We start from the raw sequence: 12,596 nt of genomic DNA, 5'->3' as shown, positions 1-12,596 counted from the left end.
AGACAACCACGATAATCACCGCTGAGATAGTTCGTGATGATATACAAGCTTACCTGACGGCTGCTATGGCTCAGACCGTAGAGATTGTAAATCAAGCTCGGGCTCCATCCGTCTCAGTCGAATCAAGCCACAGCCGCCAGTACTCAAGTCGCTCATAGCCACCCAACCAACATGGCTTGTGCAACAACGACCCATTAGACAACCGTCAAGGCGGAAACGGTGGACATGATGGTTGTCGGGATGACAACCGCCGTTGGGACGACAACCGTCATGACTACCGGGACGACAACCGCCGAGACAACCACGATAATCGCCGCGATAACCACGGTCACAGGGTTAATCAGGGTGGCAACCAGGATTGCCGTGATGGCAATAACGATCTCTGCCATTACCTCGGAGAACACGATCTGCGCGATCGCATTAACCAAAGAGCCAACGATCGTGCATCCCACGAAAGTTATCGCCGTATGGAATATGATACTGCCCACGGCCCTCCGAGTTTGAAGCAGATTACTCCACACCTTCGCCAAGTCATATGGCCCAAGAACTTCAAGCTCGAAAGACTTCAGAAGTACGATGGCAAGGAGAACCCCGAATTATGGGTCATGCTCTACGAAACCGCGTGCAGATCAGCCATGGCTGACGAGCACGTCATGTCTAACTACTTCCCATTCGCTGTCGGCCATGCAGGACACCAATGGCTGGTCAGCTTGCCAGCAAACTACTTTGATTCTTGGCAAGAGCTCAAGCAAGCTTTCATCGACAACTTCATTGCTACTTGCGAGCAACCCGGCAACAAATATGATCTGCAGCGGATTCAAGATCGGAAAGATGAGCCACTACGCGAGTACGTCCGGCGTTTCTCGGAGATGCGCATCAAGGTCCCATCAATCTCCGACAATGAGGCAATTGAGGCTTTCATCACTAGTCTCCGCTTCCATGATGCCCTATGGGACAAGCTCCTCTGCAAGAGACCTAAATCAGTCACAGTGCTCCTGGCCACTGCTAAGAAATATGCGGATGCCGATGATGCTAAAAAGATAATCATCGAAGAAGCAGCAAGGGTTCCACGCTCCGACCACCCCCCACACCGCGATGACTACCGCGGCAACCGTGGTCGGAATGACAATTTTGATCACCGCAACCAGCGCAACGACCCCCGCGACCACCGCAACCAGCGTAATCAGTGGCATAATCATCAAGCATGCTCAGGAAGACGACGCCGAGGTCAACACCGTTAAGAAAGGTGGTGGATGTCGCAACTACGAAGAAGACTATGCCAAAGCATTGAAAGGACCTTGCCAGCTCCACCCCAAGTCAAATCATACCATGAAGAATTGCCACGTTCTCAAGTCTATCTACACGCGTCAACAGGCTCCGGATACGTCCGACAAGCCTAACGACGTAGGGGAACAGCGCAACGAGGACAACGATGATGAAGACGCAGATCCCCGTCACAAGTACGTCAAGCCAACCGATCACGTCCACACCATCATTGGAGGCAAAGTGTCCATTGAGACCAAACGAGAACGCAAGCTGCTCGCCCGCACCTACTCGAACATGGCCAACACCGACAACCTCATCGCCGATCCATGGCTCCCTCCTTAGTCTCACCGCGAGATCTCCTTTAGCAGAAAGGACCAATGGGCTACAATACCTAAGCCAGGACGTTTTCCCCTGGTCCTCGATCCTTGTATCAACAAGGTTCAGTTCGACATAGTGCTGATTGATGGTGGCAGTTCCATCGATATACTGTTCAAGAACAGTCTGTCAGCCCTGAAGATAACCTAGGCGGATCTCAAGCCATACGAGGCACAATTCTGGGGTGTCCTCCCTGGACAGAGCTCTACACCTCTCGGGCAGATCACGCTACCTGTGCAATTTGGCACCCCGGACCACTTCCGCACCGACTACATCAACTTCGTGGTCGCTGACTTCGACGGCACCTACCATGCTATCCTTGGTCGACCATCGTTCACCAAATTCATGGCCATACCTCACTATAGGTATTTGGTGCTCAAGATGCCTACTGAGAAAGGGGTTCTAACTCTTAGGGGCAACGTATACGCAGCTTATACCTGCGAGGACGATAGCTTCAAAATAGCAGAGGCTCACGACCTCTCTATTCGCATGGCTGAGACCATGCTCAACGCCAAGAAGACCTCAGCCAACCACCTGGAGATCCCAGAGCTCGAGGCTCCACGCAAGAACATCAAGTCCAAAGAGCACAAGGCGATCCAGCTAGTCGACGGTGATCCCAGCAAAACGGCCCTCATCGGGGCCAACCTAGATCCTAAATAGGAAGACGCACTCGTTAGGTTCTTGAGGAGCAACGTGAGTGTGTTCGCATGGAAACCTGCTGACATGCCCGGTGTACCTCAGAACTTGATCGAGCACTCCTTAAATGTCGACGGCAAGGCCAAACCTATCAAGCAGAAGCTACGACGTTTTGCTCGCAACAAAATGGAGGCGATTAGGGTAGAAGTTACACGGCTTTTGGCAGCCGGATTTATCAAAGAAGTGTATCATCCAGAGTGGTTAGCCAACCCGGTTCTTATACGCAAAAAGAATAATGAATGGAGAAGGTGCGTTGATTACACTGATCTCAACAAACACTGCCCTAAAGACCCCTTCGGCTTACCTCGCATAGACGAGGTCGTAGATTCAACTGTTGGTTGCGAGCTGCTTTCCTTTCTCGATTACTACTCTGGTTATCACCAGATCGCTCTCAAAAAAGACGACCAGATCAAGACGTCCTTCATCACACCTTTCGACGCCTACTGCTATACGACCATGTTGTTCGGGCTCAAGAACGCCGGGGCTACCTACCAACGCGCCATATAGGCCTGCCTCAAAGATGAGATAAAAGATGACCTCGTCGAGGCTTATGTTGATGATGTAGTTGTCAAAACCAAGGAAGCACATACCCTTGTTGACAACCTGGAACGCACCTTTGTGGCCCTTAATACATTCCAATGGAAATTAAACCCAAAGAAGTGCATCTTTGGTGTTCCTTCTGGTATACTGCTTGGCAACGTCATCAATCACGACAGCATACGCCCTAACCCAGAGAAAGTCAAAGCAATCTTGGACATGAAGCCACCCAAAAAGGTGAAGGATGTTCAGAAGCTTACCGGATGCATGGCTGCCCTCAGTTGTTTCATATCAAGATTAGGCGAAAAAGGATTACCGTTTTTAAGCTGCTCAAAGTATCCAAGAAGTTTGAGTGGTCGGAGGAAGCAGACACTGTCTTCACACAGCTGAAACAATTCCTTACATCACCTCCTATCCTCACTGCTCCTAGAGAAGACGAATCCCTCATGTTTTACATTGCGGCAACTAATCGAGTGGTCTCCACTGCCATGGTGGTCGAGCGCGACGAGCCTAGCCACATCTACAAGGTACAGCGACCAATCAGTGAGGTACTCAATGAATCCAAGACCAGGTACCCATAGATTCAGAAACTGATCTACGCCATACTGATAACATCCCGAAAGTTAAAACATTACTTTGAAGGATATCGTGTGGTGGTCATGACCGAATACCCTCTGGGAGACATCATTCGCAACAAGGATGCGAATGGGCGCATCATCAAATGGGCAATGGAGCTATACCCTTTCTCCTTGGAATTTGTAAGCCGTACTACAATCAAGTCTCAGGCACTTGTTGATTTCATCGTCGAGTGGACAGACTTAAGCACACCTGCCTCTTAGGGGCCCGATGAGTATTGGAAGATGTACTTCGATGGCTCTCTCAACATTGACGGCACAGGAGCAGGAGTCCTTTTTGTGTCACCATCCAAGGAGCAGCTCCGATACGTCCTCAGGATTTATTTCTCGGCGTCTAATAACGCTGCCGAGTATGAAGCAGGCCTGCATGGTCTGTGCATTGCGGTCGAGCTCGGTGTCAAACGTCTCTATGTCTACGGGGACTCGGCTCTGGTCATCAACCAACTCAACAAGGACTAGGATACGACTAGCGAAAAGATGGATGCATACTGCAAATCGATCAGAAAGCTGGAAGGCAAGTTCTATGGCATCGAGTACACACATGTGGTCCAGGACAAAAATCAAGCAGCAGATGCGCTGTCAAAGTTAGGATCATTCCGAGCTAAAGTCCCACATGGTGTATTTGTTCAAGACCTGCTCACGCCTTCCATCGAAGAGGAAGATCCCACGGTCGACAAGCCTCCAGACTAGCTTTTGGTGGCTACGATTCCGGCGTCAACCATCGAACCACCTCCGACCACTAAGGAGCCTGACTGGAGAGTATCTTTCATCAAGTACCTGACAGATGGTAGCGGTTACACCGCTCGGACAGAAAACGAACGCCTGATGCGTCGCAGTAAGCAGTATCTGCTCGTCGATGGCACATTGTGGTGCAAGAACGCAAAGGAGGAAATCTTGATGAAGTGTATAACCTAGGAGAATGGCGAACATCTCCTGGACTAAATCCATTCTGGCTCCTGCGGCAACCACATGGCCTCGAGAACGCTGGTTGGCAAGGCTTTCCGAGCAGGGTTCTATTGGCCATCAGCCGTAGCCGATGTAGAGAAGCTGGTCCGTCATTGTGAGGGCTGTCAGTTCTTCGCCAAGAGAATCCACGTACCAGCACACAAGATTCAGACAGTACCAGCCTCTTAGCCCTTCGCATGCTGGGGACTAGATATGATCGGGCCCTTCAAGCCGGCTCCTGGGAAATTTACATGTGTCTTTGTGCTGATCGACAAATTTTCTAAGTGGATAGAGTACATGCCTCTGGTATAGGCATCTTCAGAAAAGGCTGTCACGTTCATCGACCAGGTCATCCATTGCTTCGGCATACCCAACAGCATCATCACTGATCTGGGTACTCAGTTCACCAGGAACGCTTTTTGGGACTTCTACGATGAAAGGAGCATAGTAGTAAAATACGTCTCGGTGGCGCACCCTAGAGCTAATGGATAGGTCGAGCGGGCAAATGGTATGATCTTGGACGCACTTAAGAAGAGGATGTATAGAGAAAACGACAAAGCTCTTGGAAGATGGCTCAAAGAGTTACCAGCCATGGTCTAGGGCCTTAGAACCCAGCCCAGTTGCAATACCGGCGTATCACCATACTTTATGGTTTACGGCGCTGAGGCAGTGCTCCCAACAGATATAGCCTTCAGATCAGCACGGGTAGAGAACTTCGACGAAGACAAGGCCAATGAAGTGCGGAAGCTAGAAGTGAATAGTGTAGAAGAGAAGCGGCTCGATTCTTGCGTACGTACAGCCAAATACCTTGTTGTTTTGTATAGGTACTACAACAAGAACGTTAAGGAGCGGTTCTTCGTGGTTGGGGACCTGGTCCTAAAGTGGAAGACGAATCATGCTGGTGTCCACAAACTCACAACTCCATGGGAAGGGCCCTTCATGATCAAGGAGGTTACACGACCAACGTCTTACAGGTTAGCCCACCTAGACGGTACAGATGTACCCAATTCATGGCACATCGACAAGCTTAGGTATTTCTATGCTTAACTACTAAGATATGTACACCTCTTGTACTTTCGATTTAATTCAATAAAGCCATTATGATTTCTCCGACCACTCTAATGTGTCACTTCAAGGTCTATTATTATTCTAACTCAACTAGTCAAAACGGACCACCATTCCTCCCTGGGTTTTCAGAGCAGGTCCTATCTCCGGTTCCTCCCAACGCGTGCATGGGATCTGCTCTCTATGCTATGGGTGATCGGCAGGTCCCCTCTGGTTTGACTTGTGTGCGTCTATGTGTGCACAGGCTACGCACCTCACACTCCAACCACAGGACAAACCAGGGCCATACAAACTTTTCAGGATGACGTGTCGACTAAACTGGTACAACTAAACAGAACGCTAACATGTTCTCACTTAGTTAAACAAACACGAGATCCAAGCTTAAATACGTTTTCTACAAAAGAAACAAGCTTATGCAGATATACAGTTACGTTATTACAAGCTTGCCTAAAAAGGTCCAAGTTTACAATAACACAACTACATCTTCTCCTACAGCTATAGCCTATACTATTGGCTGGTCGGGTCACGCGGCACCTGCTGCTCACTGGGCCTGACATCATGCTCGAGTCTCAGGGACTCTTGTACTGGTCGAGCTGAAGAAGATGGCCCCATCGATGCCTGGCTGGTCGAGATCGCAGGCTGCGCCGGTTGGTTTAAAAACGACGGCGCTTCCAGCTGACTTGTTGATGGTGTACCCTGTACAGGTGCTGTCCCGCCTCCACACAGGTTAATGTCGCCAATTATTTTTGCCGATAAGTCCAGCTGGGTCATCTGAAACTCCTCAGCCTTGTCTGGATCTACCTCCTTCGGGTATCCAGCTTCTAGGCGCTTGAGATCGATCAAGGGGTAGTGAGCACGTACCATGCTTAGCACATGTGCGCCTGTGTACTCACCTTGCCTCCTTCACGAACTCCTAGAACCATCCCCATGCCTTTCGGCATCTATCAACCAGTCCAAGCTATGGCATCCTTGGCACGTCCTCTGTAAGTGCTGGATTGATGAGGTTAAGGACCGGCAGAATGCCCGTTGCCACCTCCTGGCACCGGTTTTTCTATGTGTCCTGATCCTTGGTGATCTCTTGGCACTGCGCCTTCCAGCTGTCATGGTCTTTTATCATGGCCTCCAGATGCTTCTTGGCATTGACTTTTAAAACTGGAAACCGCACAATGCTATTAAAACATCATACCTCGACAAGATAAGGCGGGCAACAAAAGTGAGCAAAGGGGTTTGGAAAACTTACTTTTCAGTTCCTCTTTCATCTTAGTCATGTGGTCCCGGAGCTGCGACTGGTCGTGCGCTAGTTTTCTGTTGTCCTCCTTCAGGCAATCACACTCCACGACCGCACGACTATTCTCCTCTCGGAGACGGACCACTTCGGCTTCTAAGCCTGCACTACAGCTGTTACTACCAACAAACGCAACAACACTTGTCATGCACTCATTGTGATAAAGTGACTACTTACTTGTTCTTTCCTGCTCTTTGTTAATGAGCTAGACGACCAGGTTCTGGTTCTGGGCCTCTTGCTCCGTCCTCTTATGGTTGGCGGCTTCAAGTTGGTGGCGCAAGAGTTCCACTTCCGCCGTCAGCTCTTTATTGCTTGCAGTGATCCCCTCGATCTGGTCGAAGCATTTCTTATGGTACCTTGCGGTCTTCATTAAGTCCTATGTGCAAAAAGATAAGTAAGAAAGTTTGACTAGATAGCAAAATCAGGTGGTGAAGCAAAGCATACCTGGACCTCTGTCACTAGTCGTTTCGCCGCTCGTTCAACTTTCTTAGTCTCTTCGACCTCTGGGATTTCCTTATGAACAACCCATTGGTCGTTCCGCCAACGCGACACATACACATGTTGTCACTTGTCCTGTGGACGGCCTAGGACCTCCTCTACTTCGTCCTCTTTGGGCTCTTCTTCAAGTATCGGTGCTGGTCCAGAGTTAGCAGCTTCTGCGATCACTATGGCCTTCCCACGAGCTGCAGCATTGACAAACGTGCTCTGTGCTCTCACCATCGGCCGCTGCTCCTTGGTCTGTTCTATTACCCTTGGTGCTGAGGTGTTGCCCTTAGCAGGGTTAGTGCTCGGAGCACTTGTGCTTGGCTCGGCTCTTCCCTCGACCCCCTGCTCGGGGACTGTTGTCTGACTACTTGTTTGCTGAGGCCCCGATGGACCTTCTGCCATGGGTTCCTCAATGGCCGGCTGCTGGGCAGTCTTCTCTGAAATAGCTGGCGGAGCCACGCCGCTCCCGGCTAGTTGGTCTGGATTTTCGGTGGACGCCGAACTAGTACATCCGAGATAAGTTCAGAAGGCAACCATATTTAATACAAATTGCTAGCTTTTATCAAGGTTACAAACACTTACATGTTGGAAGCGTGGAATGATGTGGCGAAGGCGCGTCTCTTCGGCCGTGCTTGCTCCACGTGTTGTGCGGGTGGCACCTGGTCTCCCTCTACATCCAGCACCGCCGCTGGGCCTTGGTGCTCGACCCCTCCGCCGCTTGTCTTTCGCGCTGCAGTGGTCGGCGATGTAGGCCCCACCGGCACGGAGGAGCCACCTTGCTCCATCGACTCTAGTTGCCTCCTCCTCTTTTGAGAGACGAGTCGAAAGATGTCTGCATCCTCTCCCTCCTCTGTGTCATCATCCGACAAAGTAAAGATCGCCTGACAATGCTTGCTGGCCACCGGCCGCTTACCAGCAGCTTTGGCCGCTGCCTCCTCTCCAACTCTGAGCATGGCCCAGTCGATGTCCTCGACCCCTACGCTGGTCTGGGTGGTTGGGTCAGCAACTTGCGGCCAATCTACACCAGGGGGTGGCGACACAAACATTGTCGCTCTATCCCGACCATTAATCTGGGAAACAAATAGGAGATAACACAGTAAGTTTCTACTACAATATAAGACTATGGGTACAAGGCAAGATGAGTTACCTTTGGGGGAGGTCAGGCGAGCTTGAAAGCGTGCTCGATGTCGCTCAATCTAACATAATTTGGATCAGCTAAGTTAAATAGCTCTCCAATTCTGGCTCTGACTTCGTTCTTGTCAAGCGCCTCCTGCCTCGTCCTCGTCGGGTCTGCGCTACCTTGGTACTCGTAGCCAGGATGTACCCTCCTCTGGCAGGGCTGGATCCCGTCAGCTGATGAAGCTCCCGACCACGCTCGGACCGTCCAGTTTCTTCCACGGGATCATCCCAAATATTTCTGGAATCTGTTCCAGGTGCTCGGGCTTCTCTAACCAGCTTGTCCTCTTCTTCGGAATGAACCCCACGTCGCACAGTGTGATCGTGTTTGGCTCTTCGCGGATGTAGAACCATTTCTTGTACTAGTCGTCAAGCGACATGTTCCATGGGTAGTGCAGGTACTGGGGCTTCATTCCGTCATGGAGGTTGAGGTACACACCTCTGGCTATCTTCAAGCCGCCGCTTCCTTTCTTCCGTAGACAGAAAAGATGGCAAAAAAATCGAAATGGGGCTGGAAGCCGCCATATACTTCGCAAAGATGAATGAAGGTGGCGACAAGGAGGATCGAGTTGGGATGCAGATTGCAAATCCCAATCTCGTAGTATAGACAGAGCCCCTGAAGGAAAGGATGTACCGGAACCCCAAATCCCCGCTTAAAGAAGTCTTCGAACACCACGATCTCACCTGGTTGTGGATCGGGGTACCCTTCGCCCTCCGGCGCACGCCATCCTACGAGCTCCTTGTTGTGGAGTACTCCCATGGCGACGAGGTCTTCAATGGTCTGCTCGTTGCTTCTTGATTTCCACCACTCCTTCGCCATGACTCCTGCTTTCTTCTGTGCATCACTTTTCGCCATGAATCTGGCCTTGCTGATGAACGAGGAAACTGTGGAGGATTGATTGGTGGTGATTTCAGAGATATTAGGGTTGGCAAGAGGAAGAAGAAGGCTACGGCTACGAATGGTAATGGGGTTCAGTAAAAAGTAACTTCCAATTCTATACTATATTTAACCAAGAGTTCTGCTATTTTGTCTGTCCAAGATTCTTGGGAGACATGCGCACGCGCTGCAGACGGTTGTTTTCACAGCCTCGAGATCTACGCCAATATATGCGCCTCTTCGTTATCAGTGTATGCGCCTCTTCGTTACCAGTGTGAGAGGGCCCATGCTGATGCACCTACTTACAGGTGCCACACAACAGTTTGCTTGAAAAGACAAGAAGGCAGTATGACATGCTATACCCGTCTACTTTTTTTACCAGACGTGTCAGATTGGACTTGACCGAGCAAGCAAAAAAAATGGTACAAGTGGCATATGGTTTTTCGCCGTACTTCTCGTGCTCGGGGACTGTCTAGACCACCATCGTTCTCGGGGACTGTCCAGACCACCATCGTGCTCGAGGACTGTCCAGACCACCATCGTGCTCGGGGACTGTTCCGATCACTCTCATGCTCGGGGACTTCCCCGACTACTCTTCGACAATTCCTCGGAGACCGCTCTCCTCGGCTACATGTGATTTGTACTCGCATACAGTCGAGAGGCATTTATTTAGACCTTGCTACAAGGCTGATACCTCGCCTTCCAGCAAGCTCGGGGACTACATCGGTACGATGCACCTGACGGTGCATCTCGTATTACTTGTACGATGAATGAATTCTCAACTTCAGTGGGAATTCTTTTTGGACCCTAGCACCACGTGCCTACGTCACCTACAACCAGGCTCGGGGACTAAGTGGGCACACTTCACCTTGCGGTGAATGTGCTTATTTTATCGACCCCTACGCTATGACTGTTCGCCAGAACTACTATTGTCCAAGGGTCACTTACATTTCTTTTCAGAAATACAAGTGGGCACACTTGATAAGGAAAGCAATCTTTTTCTTTTTTCTTTAGAGCACCATGCATTATTCGGAAAACCAGAATCTTCGGCTATAATCGTGGTCTACTGCTTTCTGTTCTGACCAGAATGCTGGCACATTCGTTTGGTCAATGTTTCAACCAGTCAAAGATGACATGAAGACGGATTGCGTTAGTCAAAGGAGATCGAACGGCGTGTCGTAGCATAATACATGGTGCTTGAGGACTAGCTGTGGGGGTATTAACCCCTATACCCTTACGGCTAGGCTTGGGCTGGCCCGGATCAGGACGTCTGGCCCACTAAAAGACGACGCGCGGCCCGGCCAATCTGTTCGGAATCCCGTGCAAGGAATCAAGACAAATTTGGAGGTCAAGCAAGATTCTGGTCGGTTAGAATAGGAATCCTTATCCGGCCACCTATGGCAATGGTAACTGGCTAGGATTAGTTTCCAGATCTGTAACCCTGCCCCCCGGACTATATAAGGCGGGTAGGGGACCCCTCTAAAAAGCATCTCTTATTGACATACAACAATACAATCAGACGCAGGACGTAGGTATTACGCCTTTACGGTGGCCGAACCTGGATAAAATCTCGTGTCTGTCTTGCGTCACCATCTTGTTTGTAGCTTGCGCATCTGTCTGCCGATAATCTACTACCTTGGGCATACCCCTAGGTAGACTGCCAACCATATTTCGTCGACAGCGGCCGGTCGGGAAGAGGAACGAGCGACGGCGGACAGGCGGAGTCAAATGAGTCGCACCCAGGGGAGTCGGTACGCTGAGCTGGTATGGGCCGGCCCATGAGATTGGTTTATTTCCAGAGTTTGTTTCGCTCACGGTTGGATGCAAATCGGATGGCTCATATACTTGACTACATAGAAAAATCGGATCTGATTCCGAACTAGCAGGCTCAACGTGGGTCTTGCTGCATGTCATCGGCAAACAAGGGAGTTGCTATATTTTAGAACATTTAAATGATTTTAGACGATAACTTTATATAACACATTAGTTTAACTAAAAGAATAACTCACAAGAAAATTTATAGTTTTCCTTATAGTGAAAATGACAAAATTACATATTGTCTAAACAATAAAAAAAATGTAGCACGTAATGTACACTACTGGACTCCTTGAGTTTGCCGAGTGCCCGAAACACTCGGCAAAAGACATAAAACACTCGGCAAATAGTTCGCCGAGTGTAACACTCGGCGAACAGCACTCGCCAAAAACAGTGACGGCAAAGCCAACTTTGCCGAGTGTCTTTTATCGGGCACTCGGCAAAGCCTTTGCCGAGTGCCCAACACTCGGCAAAGTTGAAACCGAAAAAAACCCGAAAAAAATGGGAATTTTTACCCAAAAAAAATGGAATTTTTTTTATCGATGGAGGCCCCCACTGGCCAGCGCCCACCCATCTCCGATATTTTTAGCGTGAATTTCATGGCTACGCGGCCGACGCAATTCGAACCCGAGACCTTCCGCTGTGCACGTATCTCCTCTACCACTACACCACGCTCTTACTTGTGTCTGGATTCCGTTTTAGTTCCCAATATATTAGACTAAACTGAGTGTACATTGCATGTTTGAGGCCCTAAATGAATTCAAATAAAAAAGTTGTAAACTACAAAGTTTTATAACTTTTCGAGATCTACACTTTTAGTTTAGGAAGTTTTTCCATCCGAGGTCGTTTACAAAATTTGAATTTTAAAATTTTGAAATTCAAACACATTTTTGCATGACAAGATATTTTCAAATCAAAAAGTTGTCAACTATAATGTTTCATAACTTTTCGAGATCTACAGAGTTTATTTTGGTTGTTTTTTCATCTGAGGTCGTTTGAAAAGTTTGAATTTTAAAATTTTGAAATTCAAACACAGTTTTGCATGACAAGATATTTTCAAATCAAAAAGTTGCCAATTACAAAGTTTCATAACTTTTCGAGATCTACAAAGTTTATTTTGGTTGTTTGGTCATCTGTTCATCCGACATGGTCGTTTTAACATTGTTCACAAATCTTATATCTCTCTCTTGTAGTTTCATAAACTACAAGAGAGATATGTTAGATTTGTGAACAAATTTATTTTCACTTTGTCGTATGAAGAAAAGACCAAAACAAACATTGTACATCTTGATGAGTTATACAACTTTGTAGTTGAAAACTTTTTCATTTGAATTAATTTACTGCTTCAAAATGTGCTTTGAAATTTTCTTTGCCGAGCGTAAAAAAAAATAACATTCGGCAAAGAAGCTCTTTGCCGAGTGTCAAAAAAAAACACTCG

The sequence above is a fragment of the Miscanthus floridulus genome, chromosome 9 (assembly GCF_019320115.1).
Source record: "Miscanthus floridulus cultivar M001 chromosome 9, ASM1932011v1, whole genome shotgun sequence".
Taxonomy (NCBI): domain Eukaryota; kingdom Viridiplantae; phylum Streptophyta; class Magnoliopsida; order Poales; family Poaceae; genus Miscanthus; species Miscanthus floridulus.
This window is presented reverse-complemented; position numbering follows the sequence as displayed.